General features: G+C 39.5%; 1 protein-coding gene across 8 annotated transcripts in view; it reads left to right on the plus strand.

Moving 5' to 3' along the window:
* EXOC6 (exocyst complex component 6) overlaps positions 1–15135 on the plus strand; it is a 193188-nt gene that overhangs the window by 137956 nt on the left and 40097 nt on the right. The gene's annotated exons all lie outside the window — the stretch shown is intronic.

Consider the following 15135-nt stretch of genomic DNA (forward strand, 5'->3'; position numbering starts at 1 on the left):
CATTTAGGACCTCTAGAGTGGCACTCAAGTGACAATCTGAATGGATAATTAAAAAGGTGATTTATTTATAATTTTTTTTTTCTTTATTCCTTCCGGTCATTCTTGTCTTCTTGCCAGAACTCTCCTGAGGTTTGTAGTAAATGAATGAAATTATTGTTTGTCATTCTTATTTTCCATGCATAAACTTTCAGATACGTGCTAAAGAATGCTCTTGGGAACCTGCATTCCAAGTGCAGTTTCTTTATAGTCTGACATTTTGATTCTCTCTCTCTCAAAGAATTTCTCAAGTCTTTACCTTTGCCCTTATTTTTCGCTTTATTTTCTTTAGGTGACAGGGTTAGCAGATTCCATAATCTATTGTTGACATTAGCCAGTCACCTTCAAAATTGATTGGCTGTTTAGTTATTAGCCTTGCTATAAATGCTTCTAGCTGTAGGTTTTATTACCCTTATACAAGACATGAGTTTATGGAATAATTTTTAAGCACTCCTTTCAAATGTATGGTATATTGATTAAATGATGAAAATCCCTGGTTGACAGTTTAGGCAGGCACCACTGTTGATAAATTGAAAAACAGTGGGGCACAAAAGGGATTATAAAATACTTGTTTGGGGCAGATTTTGCAATAATATATTCTGTGTAAAAGACATTAGAAAATTAAATGTCAGTGGCTTGCAGCTAAAGCAGGAGCGATAGGTTTTTCAATGAGTAATAAATATTTGTCTGCTTCTATACAAGGCATTCTGCTAGGAAAAACATAATTAACATTAAAAAGATTAAGTGTATAGGCTCAGTTATTCATTACATTTTAAAATCATTTATTACATGAAAAAATACAGAGTTTTTAAAGACTCACCGATTTCCTTCCAAAAAAGAGAAACACTAATCTACAAAGCAAAAGAAAGATAGTTTTTCCCTACAGAAGAGAAGAACCCATTTTCTTTTCCTAGAAAGCATTTCTAATTTTCTCAAATTAGAAAGCCTTTATTATGTTTCTTTCTCAAAATAAAACTGTCATTTACAAGATGATATTTAGTGTATTTACTAAAATATTTACCAAAAAGCACTTTTAAAAATGTTTCTAGGGACTTCCCTGGTGGTCCAATGGCCAAGATTCTGCACTCCCAATACAGGGGTCATAGGTTTGATCCCTGATCAGGGAACTAGATCCCACATACCACAACTAAAGATCCTACATACAGCAACTAAGAACTGCCACAGCCAAATAAATATATATTAAAAAACAAACAAACAAACAAAAAACTGTTTCAGGAACTTCCCTGGTGGTCCAATGGTTAAGAATCTGCCTGCCAGTGCAGGGGCCACAGGTTCGATCCCTAATCTAGGAAGATCCTACATGCTGTGGAGCAACGATGCCTGTGTGCCCAAGCTACTGCAGCCTACACGCTCTAGAGCCAGTGCTCTGCAACAAAAGGAGCACCTCAGTGAGAAGCTGGAGCAGCACAACTAGAGGGCAGCCCCTGCTCACTGCAACGAGAGAACGCCCAAGTACAGCAAGACCCCGCCAAAAATAAAAGCATAAATAGATAACATTTTAGAAGTTTCTAACTCAAAGCAGTTGTTAATTCATTCTACAAATAGTTTGAAACTGATTTCTTAAAAGTCTTTAAAGCTATCTTACAGGGGAATTCCCAGGTGGTTCAATGGTTGGGACTCTGCGTTTTTCACTATGGAGGGCTCTGGTTCAATCCCTGGTAGGGACCTAAGGTCCCACAAGCCATGCTGCGTGCCAAAAGAATTTTAAAAAAAGCTGTCTTATGAGGTCATTTCAGTATAATACTCATGTAAACTTTTATATAAGTATTGCTTGAGGCATTTCAGAATATTGATAATTGGGTCGTTGAACCCTTTATTGGCATTTGGTTGTATCTTCTCAATTAGATATTTGTTCAGAAATGGAAATTACTGTTTGGTTAGGCAACTTCAGGTACCTAGATTTTTTCTCTGTTCTCTTACCTCTCCTTGAAGAGAAGCCTAACTCTACTTAGAAAAAGCACATAAGCACACGGCTTTGCCTCTTTGTCCCATCACAGGACGCTTTCTCCCATTTGTTACTTATTTGGGTGGAGTTACTGAAGACTTCTTTTAAAACACTGATATTTTCTTAAAAGACTAATCTCTTGGAAGAAATTATACAAAACTGTAAGGTATAACTCAGTTAAAGATGTCCAGGATTAGGTGCAAAAGGGATAAACCCTAGCCTGATGAGGGCCAAGGTTCTGGTACTATAGATACAGAAAGGGAGAAACCAGGACTTAAAGACAAATCACAGTGGATAACTCAGCTTCCTATAAGATTATGCCTGTGGTTGGCTCTGCTCCTTAATACTTACCAAGTATTTGTTGTTGTTCAGTCCCTCATTTGTGTCCTACTCATTGCAACTCCATGGACTGCAACATGCCAGGCTTCCCTGTCCTTCACCATCCCCTGGAGCTTGCTCAAACTCATGTCTATTGAGTCAGTGATGCCATCCAACCATCTCATCCTCTGTTGTCCCCTTCTCCTTCTGCAAACTATCTTTCCCAGCATCAGGGTCTTTTCCAGTGAGTTGGCTCTTTGCATCAGCTGGCCAAAGTATTGGAGGTTCAGCTTCAGCATCAGTCCTTCCAGTGACTGTTTAGGGTTGATTTCCTTTAGGATTGATTGGTTTGATCTCCTTGCAGTCCAAGGGACTCTCAAGAGTCTTCTCCAACACTACAATTCAAAAGCATCAGTTCTTTGGCACTTAGCTGTCTTTATGGTCCAACTCTCACATCTCTACATGACTACTGGAAAAATCATAGCTTTGACTATATGGACTTTTGTTGGTAAAGTGATGTCTCTGCTTTTTACTGTGCTGTCTAGGTTTGTTATAATTTTTCTTCCAAGGAGCCAAGTGTCTTTTAATTTCATGGCTGCAGTCACCATCTGCATTGATTTTGGAGCCCAAGAAAATAAAGTCTTTCACTGTTTCCATTGTTTCCCCATCTATATGCATGAAGTAATGAGACCAGATCATTATTTAATACAGTATCAGGCATTTGGTAATCACTGAACAAATAAAAATTGACATTCCATTTTTTCCCGCTTTGGCCACCTCATGAGGCTTGTGGGATCTTAGTTCCCCAACCAAGGATCAAACCTGGGCCGCTGGCATTGGAAGCTCAGAGTCCTAACCACTAGACCACCAGAGAATTACAACATTCCTGTTACAAAAAGAACTCATGACTTCTTGTGACTGATATGTAAATCACTTAAACATGGAACTTGGCTTTCTCCAATAGTATGTTCGGAGAATTTTTGTTTTCATCCCACTATTAATTTTTTTATTTGGCTATGCTGCACAGCTTGCAGGATCTTGGTGGCCTGACCAGGGATTGAACCAAGCCCCCTTGGTTTGTAGTAGAAGCTTAGAGTCCTAACCTCTGGACTGCCAGGGAATTCCCTTCATGCTTATTTTAAATAGTGTTTTTGTTTGTCTGTTTTTAATCTGGAAGAAAGCAATTTTTAAAAATGCAAAGTTTATTTTTAATATTGATGCCATGTGTATGCTTTCTACATGTCAGGGCAGGGGAAGGAAAGGAGACAGAAACAGGAAAAGGAATTTGGTTAGGTAAGAGGAAGGCTAGAATGTATGATAAATTTGTGAAGAGAAGGAATATGGATGCCTTAGGAATCAACTAGGATATGGAGAAAATGTGCAGATAGTTCAAATGTAGAATCCTAGAAGTAAATGATGATTGAATTTTGCCATCTTCCTGGTAAATGCACATTCACATACTTCTCTACTTTGAAACACTGTGAAATAATGCTGTCGGACTTTCCTGGTGGTCCAGGAGCTAAGACTCCATGCTCCCAGTGCAGAGGGACTGGTTTCGATCCCTGATCAGGAACTAGAAGCCGTATACCACGACTAAAGACCATGCACAGCCAAATAAATATTTTTAAAAAGAAATAAATGAAAATAACCCTGTCAAGTAGTTGTCCAGCTATTCCTTGAACATTTAATTTGGGAGATAACTACTCTTCAAAAAGTGAGTTTCTATTTACTATATTCCTGTATCATTTTCTTATATTGAGCTGAAATATTTTTTCTAAACTTCTAATGAAACCTAGTTCTGCCTCAGGGCGAGAGTCACCACTAGTCCATATTGTGCCTTTGTGCAAATTAGAAAAAATATTCTCACTGAAAGGAAAAAGTCTTCCAGTACTGTTTCCTTTATAGGAATTAGAAAAAAGTTTACCCCTTTTCCAGTTGGACTCTCTGATCAAGGCACATGACTTATCAGTTCAGTTCAGTCACTCAGTCGTGTCTGACTCTTTGCGACCCCATGGACTACAGCACGCCAGGCCTCCTTGTCCATCACCAACTCCTGGAGTTCACCTGAACTCATGTCTGTTGAGTCGGTGGTGCCATCCAACCATCTCATCCTCTGTCGTCCCCTTCTCCTGCCTTCAGTCTTTCCCAGCATCAGGGTCTTCTCAAATGAGTCAGCACTTTGCATCAGGTGGCCAAAGTATTGGGGTTTCAGCTTCAACATCAGTCCTTCCAATAAACACTCAGGACTGATCTCCTTTAGGATGGACTGTTTGGATCTCTTTGCAGTCCAAGGGACTCTCAAGAGTCTTCTCCAACACCACAGTTCAAAAGCATCAATTCTTTGGTGCTCAGCTTTCTTTATAGTCCAACTCTCACATCCATGACTACTGGAAAAACCACAACCTTGACTAGACGGACATTTGTTTGCAAAGTAATATCTCGTAAACTAGGATTTCAGCCCTCCCTCCCTCCCCACTGCTCTCCTCAACTGGACACTGGTATGTAGTGAGCAGTCTTGACAGCTATGTGTGGTAGTTTTGCTTAGGCTTATACAGAGAAAAGCAAGTCCTCATCCACAAGCCAAGTATATGAAAACTGCTTTATGTTTTTCTGAATCTTCTGAAAGCCAGACATAAACATTTCTTCTTACTGTTGTCATGTGATAATGATTTTAGATCCAAAGCTCTTCTTTGAACAGACTGGTTTGACTACCTTCTATTTAATGTCTGATACCCAAAGCCGAATACAGAGATACACAGGTATGCGGGAACCAGTATAATACAGTTGGAATATCAAATGCATTGTTCCATATTTTGTACTTTACTAGTAAAGTCCAAACTGCTATTATCTTTTTTGGTTACCAGTGTTTACTTTTGAGTCGCTGAAGCTGTAGTGTTCTAAAATCTCTTTATCTTTCTCTTTTTTCTGTGTGATTTGTTTTTCTTATACTTGTATGCAAAGAGCTGACTCATTGGAAAAGACCCTGATGCTGGGAGGGATTGTGGGCAGGAGGAGAAGGGGACGACAGAGGATGAGATGGCTGGATGGCATCACCGACTCGATGGATGTGAGTTTGAGTGAACTCCGGGAGTTGGTGGTGGACAGGGAAGCCTGGCGTGCTGCGATTTATGGGGTTGCAAAGAGTCAGACACAACTGAGCGACTGAACTGAACTGTACTGATACTTGTATGATTAGTTTTTGTTTTAAGATTTTAAGATTACCTCTATTAAATTTTAAGATTTTCCCACAACTAGCCTATTGAGATCTTTTTATGTCAAAATTTAATATCATCTTCAGATTTGTAATCATGCTTTTATTTAATATAGTCATTAGAAAATGTTGAACAAAACCTGATATCTGTATCCTGATATATAGTACATCAGTGATTATCAAAACATGCTTTTCAGATGAGCAGCAACCGTATCATCTGGGAACTTGTTGGCAATGTGAATTCTTGAACCCCACCTGCTGAATTGTGAATTCTTGGTACAGTTCAGTTCAGTTCAGATCGGTTGCTCAGTCATGTCGCACTCTTTGCGACCCCATGGACTGCAGCACACCAGGCCTCCCTGTCCATCACCAACTCCCGGAGTTTACCCAAACTCATGTCCATTGAGTCGGTGATACCATCCAACCATCTCATCCTCTATTGTCCCTGCCTTAAATCTTTCCCAGCATCAGGGTCTTTTCAAATAAGTCAGCTCTTTGCATCAGGTGGCCAAAGTATTGGAGTTTCAGCTTCAACATCAGTCCTTCCAATGAACACTCAGGACTGATCTCTTTTAGGATGGACTGGTTGTATCTCCTTGCAGTCCAAGGGATGCTCAAGAGTGTTCTCTAGCACCACAGTTCAAAAGCATCAACCCTTCGACGCTCAGCTTTCTTTATAGTCCAACTCTCACATCCATACATGACTACTGGAAAAAACATAGCCTTGACTAGACGGACCTTTGTTGGCAAAGTAATGTCTCTGCTTTTTAATATGCTGTCTAGGTTGGTCATAACTTTCCTTCCAACTAGTAAGCGTCTTTTAATTTCATGGCTGCAGTCACCATCTGCAGTGATTTTGGAGCCCCCAAAAATAAAGTCTGACACTGTTTCCACTGTTTCCCCGTCTATTTCCTATGAAGTGATGGAACCAGATGCCATGATCTTCGTTGAGCTTTAAACCAACTTTTTCACTCTCCTCTTTCACTTTCATCAAGAGGCTCTTTAGTTCTCCTTCATTTTTCTGCCATAAGGGTGGTGTCATCTGCATATCTGAGGTTATTGACATTTCTCCCAGCAATCTTGATTCCAGCTTGTGCTTCATCCACCCCAGCATTTCTCGTGATGTACTCTGCATAGAAGTTAAATAAGCAGGGTGACAATATACAGCCTTGACGTACTCTTTTTCCTATTTGGAAACAGTGTGTTGTTCCATGTCCAGTTCTAACTGTTGCTTCCTGACCTACATACAGGTTTCTCAAGAGGCATGTCAGGTGGTCTGGTATTCCCATCTCCTTCAGAATTTTCCACAGTTTATTGTGATCCATACAATCAAAGGCTTTGACATAGTCAAAAAAGCAGAAATAGATGTTTTTCTGGAACTCTCTTGCTTTTTTGATGATCCAGCGGATGTTGGCAATTTGATCTCTGGTTCCTCTGCCTTTTCTAAAACCAGCTTGAACATCTAGAAGTTCACGGTTCACATATTGTTGAAGCCTGGCTTGGAGAATTTAAAGCATCACTTTACTAGCGTGTGAGATGAGTCCAATTGTGTGGTAGTTTGAGCATTCTTTGGCATTGCCTTTCTTGGGGATTGAAATGAAAACTAATCTTTTCCAGTCCTGTGGCCACTACTGAGTTTTCCAAATGTGCTGGTGTATTGAGTGCAGCACTTTCACAGCATCATCTTTTAGGTTTTGAAACAGCTCAACTGGAATTCCACCAGTGTAGCACTACTCAAGACAGAAGGGGCATGGTGGAGAGTTCTGACAAAATATGATCCCCTGGAGAAGGGAATAGCAAACCACTTCAGTATTCTTACCTTGAGAACCCCATGAACAGTATGAAAAGGCAAAAAGATAGGATACTGAAAGATGAACTACCCAGGTCGGTAGGTGCCCAATATGCTACTGGAGATCAGTGGAGAAATAACTCCAGAAAGAATGAAGGGATGGAGCCAGAGCAAAAACAACACCCAGTTGTGGATGTAACTGGTGATAGAAGCATGGTCCAATGCTATAAAGAGCAATATTGCATAGGAACCTGGAATGTCAGGTCCATGAATCAAGGCAAATTGGAAGTGGTCAAACAAGAGATGGCAAGAGTGAACATCGACATTTTTGGAGTCAGCAAACTAAAATGGACTGGAATGGGTGAATTTAACTCAGATGACCATTATATTGACTACTGTGGGCAAAAATCCCTTGGAAGAAATGGAGTAGCCATCATAGTCAACAAAAGAGTCTGAAATGCAGTACTTGGATGCAGTCTCAAAAATGACAGAATGACCTCTTTTTGTTTCATAGGCAAACCATTCAATATCACAGTAATCCAAGTCTGTGCCCTGACCAGTAATGCTGAAGAAGCTGAGGTTGAACAGTTTTATGAAGACCCACAAGACCTTTTAGAACTAATGCCCCCAAAAGATATCCTTTTCATTTTAGGGGACTGGAATGCAAAAGTAGAAAGTCAAGAAATACCTGGAGTAACAGGCAAATTTGGCCTTGGAATACAGAATGAAGCAGGGCAAAGACTAATAGAGTTTTGCCAAGAGAGCTCACTGGTCATAGCAAACACCCTCTTCCAACAACAGAAGTGAAGGCTCTACACATGGACATCACCAGATGGTCAGTACTGAAATCAGATTGATTATATTCTTTGCAGTCAAATATGGAGAAGCTCTATACAGTCAGTGAAAACAAGACCGGGAGCTGACTGTGGCTTGGATCATGAACTCCTTATTGCCAAATTCAGACTGAAATTGAAGAAAGTGGGGAAAACCACTAGACCATTCAAGTATGACCTAAATAAAATCCCTTATGATTATACAGTAGAAATGAGAAATGGATTTAAGGGATTAGATCTGATAGACAGGATGGAGGTTCATGACATTGTACAGGAGACAGGGATCAAGACCATCCCCGAGAAAAAGAAATGCAAAAAAGCAAAATGGCTGTCTGAGGAGGCCTTACAAATAACTGTGAAAAGAAGAGAAGCCAAAAGCAAAGGAGAAAAGGAAAGATATACCTATTTGAATGCAGAGTTCCAAAGAATAGCAAGGAGAGATAAGAAAGCCTTCCTCAATGATCAGTGCAAAGAAATAGAGGAAAACGATAGAATGAGAAAGACTAGAGGTCTCTTCAAGAAAATTAGAGATACCAAGGGACCATTTCATGCAAAGATGGGCTCGATAAAGGACAGAAATGGTATAGACCTAACAGAAGCAGAAGATATTAAGAAGAGGTGGCAAGAATACACAGAAGAACTGTGCAAAAAAGATCTTCATGACCCAGAGAATCATGATGGTGTGATCACTCACCTAGAGCCAGACATCCTGGAATGTGAAGTCAAGTGGGTCTTAGGAAGCATCACTATGAACAAAGCTAGTGGAGGTGATGAAATTCCAGCTGAGCTATCTCAATTTCTAAAAGATGATGCTGTGAATGTGCTGCACTCAATATGCTAGCAATTTTGGCACAAGATATAACAATTTCTTTTTGAATAAGTTTTTCAAGTGATACTGATGCACAGTAAGGTTTGAGAACCACATTATATGGATCTACCTGTTCATATTGACTTAGATCCATTATTCAGAATCTTGTGGGTGTCTTTAGATTTCTTTAGCCAGTTGCTAATTCCCTAGTTGAATTTAACTCATAGTTTTGAATCTTAAGTCGTAAGTCAAAGTTATGAACACCTTTGCTGGATGCCTTGCTGGTCTATAGGAATAATAATGGCCATTGAGTTTTCCTCATCCTTGAGTTAATTTTCAAAGAAGAAAATGTTACTGCTCTGATTCCTTGTAGGTCCATATTGATTCGTAGTTATTTCTTTCCCTTCAAAAGGTTCAGAAACTATTACTTAAAAGTCTGTGACTGGTTTGTCACAATCCTACTAGTCTGTGTTATGCTAGTAAGAAATCCAGAGTCCAAGAAAGTCAGATAGCAGAGATCAGGACCTAGATATCGTAAACCACCAAAGATCCTGGGCACCTCAAGAAATTCAGTCTAAAGATTTTAAACAATAAGAGGTGAGCATCAAATCTAAGCATCAGGAATGGCCTTTATTTTGAATTAAATGTTCCTTTTATCTAGTTTGATTATTTTTCCATCCTTATTACTTTGTAGAAACATTATGCATATATTTCCTAGACCTTAAAATGTCATTCTGCAGGTAGAAACAAATAGCACAACCAGCTGAGGTTGGGGAGGTAGAAAGTTAGAATAACTCAGTTTCTCATGTCATTCAGCCATTATGCTTTTAGTTGCTGTTTTGTTTTTCTAGTGGTGAAAGAATTAGTACTGATTCATCCATGTGCTCACTTATTTTTTCAAATATGTTTGTGCCCTTTTCCCTGGTATTTCTTGTGACACACAGACTTCTAAGGTTTTAAACTGGCTTGAGCTCAAATTTCAGTCTGTAACTGAATTTTTTCCTTGTAGAGTCAACTAGGAAAGATTCATTTATTCAGATGTTTAATGGGAACCTATTACCTGTTATTACTGGGAAATAAAGAAGATGAATCAGGTTTCAAAGATCTCACATACTGGATGGGGAGAAAACAGACATGTAAATCGCTATAGTAGAATATAAATTCTTTATAGAAGTACATACTACTTGAAAAGAGGGAGCAATTAATTATACATGCTATGGGATTGAAAAGATTGACTATCATGGAAGTGAAGTTTGACAGTCTTAAAGGATGAGTATGATTTCATCAAAAGCAAGGAAGGGCATTCTGAACAGAGGGAATGGCATAGGCAAAAGCACTGTGCTGGGATTTCTCTGGCAGTACAGTGAATAAGAATCCAGCTGGTAATGCAGGGGACATGGGTTTGATCCCTGGTCCAGGAAGATTCCACATTCCGTGGAGCTACTAAAGCCTGTGCACTCTAGAGCCCATGAGTTGCAACTTCTGAGCCCAAGTGCTATAACCACTGAAGCCTGTGCGCGTAGAGCCTGTGCTTTACAAAAAGGAAAGCCTGTGCTTTACAACTGCAGTGAGAAGCCTGTGCACAGCAACGAAGAGTAGCCCTTACTCACAGCAGCTAGAGAAAGCCCGTGTGCAGCAACAAAAACCCAACACAGCCATGAATAAATAAGTAAAAATTAAAACAGTTTTCTAAAAAGCACTGTGATGAGAGAATGCTTACGGAATCTTCATACAGTCTTTTGTAGCTAGACTATAAGATGCATGATTGAAAGTATTGAAAGATATGGCTGAAAAAACTTAGACTTCTGAATGCTTGGATTTTAGTTAATAAGCAATAGCGATACATTGAAGCTTTTTAATAAAGACCAGGACATGGTAAAATTTATATTATAGAAAGTTAACTCTATCATGTGGAAATTAAACTGAAATGAGAGAGGTACTGCAAGTAGGAAGACCTTTTAAAAGACTATTGAACATTTTCGTATGAAGGATAGAAAGAACTTGACTTTGGGCAGTAGGAATGAAGAGAAGAAAATGGATTCCAAACATTTTGAAGGTGGGAATACATAAAGATAGTAAATAAATAAATTTGATATGAATAGGTGGTTAGAATCAGAGACTCTCCTAGTGGAAGAGACCTGAGAATGCATCCCATGTTTGGGGTGGGTGGTGTGAAGAGCGGAAGAAAAGAAGAAAAGATGAGGAAGGGTAAGAAAAGCGGGGAAAGAGAAGAGATACAATCATATAGGATAGAAGTTAAGTTCAATATAGAATTTATAGTTGTCGGTAACCTGCAGAATGCTGTGCTCACAGAGTATCTGTTGCATAAATGAACAAATTAACAAATCAAGAAGTCTCTATAGCCTACATTTGCTTTTCTGGAGTCTCCTAATTTTGTTATCAAAAAGGTCAAGGACTTCCCTGGAGATCCAGTGGTTAAGACTCGGCACTTCCACTGCAGATAGCATGGGCTTGATCTTTGGTCATGTGGAGCCAATATCCTGTGTGCCTCTCGTCACAGCCAAAAATAAATAAATGAATAAATAAAATGCTACTCTTTTGGGAAAAAAGTTAAGGCCAGTTGATGCTGCTGTACTTCTTTTCAAGACCATTCAACTTTTTGGTATATACATAACTGATCATTTATGAAATTCTTCACATATTTGATGACTATGTTTAAATGACTGTTTAACTTCATCTGTTGTGAACTGGGCAGTCATAATTTCTTTATTATTTTCTTGTAGAATTATTTTCATTCCCCTTTCAGTCATTTATCTTCAGGTCTTTTTCTGTTGTTGTTCTTGAAAATACCACGGACAGGGGAACCTGGCGGGCTACAGTCCATGGGGTCATGAAGAGTCAGACATAACTGAGTGTGCATGTACACACACACACACACACACACACACACAGAGGTCAGACTTGATAAAATGTCTGAGTTAGGGATGAAATCATATGAACTTATATAGAACTTTTCTTCCCCTTCAGTTCAGTTAAATTCAGTTCAGTCGCTCAGTCATGCCCGACTCTTTGCAGCATGAACTGCAGCACGCCAGGCTTCCCTGTCCATCACCAACTCCTGGAGTTTACCCAAACTCATGACCATTGAGTCAGTGATGCCATCCAACCATCTCATCCTCAGTCATTCCCTTCTCCTCCCGCCCTCAGTCTTTCTCAGCATCAGCGTCTTTTCAAATGAGTCAGCTCTTCACGTCAGGTGGCCAAAGTATTGAAGTTTCCGTTTCAACATCAGTCCTTCCAGTGAACAACCAGGACTGATCTCCTCTAGGATGGACTGGTTGTATCTCCTTGCAGTCCAAGGGACTCTGAAGAGTCTTCTCCAACACCACAGTTCAAAAGCATCAGTTCTGCGCTTAGCTTTCTTTATGGTCCAACTCTCACATCCATACATGACCACTGGAAAAAACATAGCCTTGACTAGATGGACACTTGTTGGCAAAGTAATGTCTCTGCTTTTGAATATGCTGTCTAGGTTGGTCATAACTTTCCTTCCAACTAGTAAGCGTCTTTTAATTTCATGGCTGCAGTCACCATCTGCAGTGATTTTGGGGCCCCCCAAAATAAAGTCAGCCACTGTTTCCCCATCTATTTCCCATGAAGTGATGGGACCTGATGCCATGATCTTCGTTTTTCTGAATGTTGAGCTTTAAGCTAACTTTTTCACTCTCCTCTTTCACTTTGATCAAGAGGCCCTTTGGTTCTTCTTCACTTCCTGCCATAAGGGTGGTGTCATCTGCATATCTGAGGTTATTGATATTTCTCCCAGCAATCTTGATTCCAGCTTGTGCTTCATCCACCCCAGCATTTCTCGTGATGTACTCTGCATAGAAGTTAAATAAGCAGGGTGACAATATACAGCCTTGACGTACTCCTTTTCCTATTTGGAACCAGTCTGTTGTTCCATGTCCAGGTCTAACTGTTGCTTCCTGACCTGCATACAGGTTTCTCAAGAGGCATGTCAGGTGGTCTGGTATTCCCATCTCCTTCAGAATTTTCCCACAGTTTGTTGTGATCCACACAGTCAAAGGCTTTGGCATAGTCAATAAAACAGAAATAGATGTTTTTCTGGAACTCTCTTGCTCTTTTGATGATCCAGCGGATGTTGGCAATTTGATCTCTGGTTCCTCTGCCTTTTCTAAAACCAGCTTGAACATCTGGAAGTTCATGATTCATGTATTGCTGAAGCCTGGCTTGGAGAATTTTGAGCATTACTTTATTAGCGTGTGAGATGAGTGCAATTGTGCAGTAGTTTGAGCATTCTTTGGCTTTGCCTTTCTTTGGGATTGGAATGAAAACTCACCTTTTCCAGTCCTGTGGCCACTGCTGAGTTTTCCAAATGTGCTGGCATATTGAGTGCAGCACTTTCACAGCATCATCTTTTAGGATTTGAGATAGCTCAGCTGGAATTTCATCACCTCCACTAGCTTTGTTCGTAGTGATGCTTCCTAAGACCACTTGACTTCACATTACAGGATGTCTGGCTCTAGGTGAGTGATCACACCATTGTGATTATCTTGGTCGTGAAGATCTTTTTTGTATAGTTCTTCTGTGCATTCTTGCCACCTCTTCTAAATATCTTCTGCTTCTGTTAGATCCATACCATTTTTGTCCTTTATTGAGCTCATCTTTGCATGAAATGTTCGCTTGGTATCTCTCATTTTCTTGAAGAGATCTCTAGTCTTTCCAATTCTATTGTTTTTTCCTCTTATTTCTTTGCACTGATCTAATCTTAAGATGGTTTGAGCACATGTCAGGAAGTTAAGACCATTATTCTAGTCCTGGCTCTCCCTGGATTTGAACAAGTAGCTTTGGTATTTAACAGTTGAGAAGCCTCAGTTTTTCCTGTGAAAATTGGATTTGGAATTCATAATTTCCAAAATATATCCTAGGATTCAGAGGTAGTAAAATTTAAGACAAAGAAGAGTATGAATGTCAAAGCCATATATTAATTACTTTCTTCACATCTACAAAGTACTTCCCTGGTGGCTCAGACGGTAAAGCGTCTGTCTACAATGAGGGAGACCCAGGTTCGATCCCTGGGTTGGGAAGATCCCCTGGAGAAGGAAATGGCAATCCACTCTAGGACTATTGCCTGTAAAATCCCAAGGACAGAGGAACCTGGTAGGCTACAGTCCATGGGTGGCTCAGACGGTAAAGCGTCTGTCTACAATGAGGGAGACCCAGGTTCGATCCCTGAGTTGGGAAGATCCCCTGGAGAAGGAAATGGCAATCCACTCTAGGACTATTGCCTGGAAAATCCCAAGGACAGAGGAGCCTGGTAGGCTACAGTCCATGGAGTGGCAAAGAGTTGGACAAGACTGAGCAACTTCACTTCACTTGCTACAAAGTACGTGGCATTTAGGGGATACAATGTAAACAAAACAGAAAAGGTCCTAACCCTCTTGGGTTTTAGGCCCAGTGGGAAGACATTCATTTTATTTATGATTGCACAAATAAATATGATTACAAGTTGTTAAATTTTAGAGAAGTAGATGGCACTGTGAGAGAGTATAAGAAGCAGACCTAATTTAGTTAAAAGCTGGATGGATTGAGAGTATTAGGTAGTGTTTATGCATGAATAAAGTACGTATTTTTTGTTAACTTGACCATAATCAATATTATTAGTATAACTATATGGTTCGAGAAGTCAGGAAGGCATCCATTTGGAACTGCAAATGTAGCCTCCTTCTGAACTGCACTGAACCTTTGATCCTGTTACAGATTTTATATAAGTTCCAGAGAAATTACTTCTTAGTTGGAGAAGCATTTGCCAAGCTTGGCATGAAGCTGATATTCTAAGTCTGTGTATGTGCTTTTGTTTTATTAAACATCTCATATATTGGATTCCAATATAAGATATCTTACAAATGCAACTGTATAGAGGAAAAAATAAAAATACCCTCTTAAGTTCCTGTAATGGTATCTGAGAAATCCTTCACAACTCTAAAAAAATAACCAAACATTTCCAAAGGATTTGAAGTACCCAGAATAAGACTATACTTCTTCATATACTTTTTGAGAATGTACTTTTTCATATAATATATTCTACATAAAAATCTAGTTGAGGTCATCAGCTCCTAAGAATTTAACATCTTAAATTCATAAACACTAGAAAAGCTCCAAGTTAAAGAGCACTGGTATCTTTTTCAATGA

This window comes from Ovis canadensis, chromosome 22 (assembly GCF_042477335.2).
Source record: "Ovis canadensis isolate MfBH-ARS-UI-01 breed Bighorn chromosome 22, ARS-UI_OviCan_v2, whole genome shotgun sequence".
NCBI classification, from domain to species: Eukaryota; Metazoa; Chordata; class Mammalia; order Artiodactyla; family Bovidae; genus Ovis; species Ovis canadensis.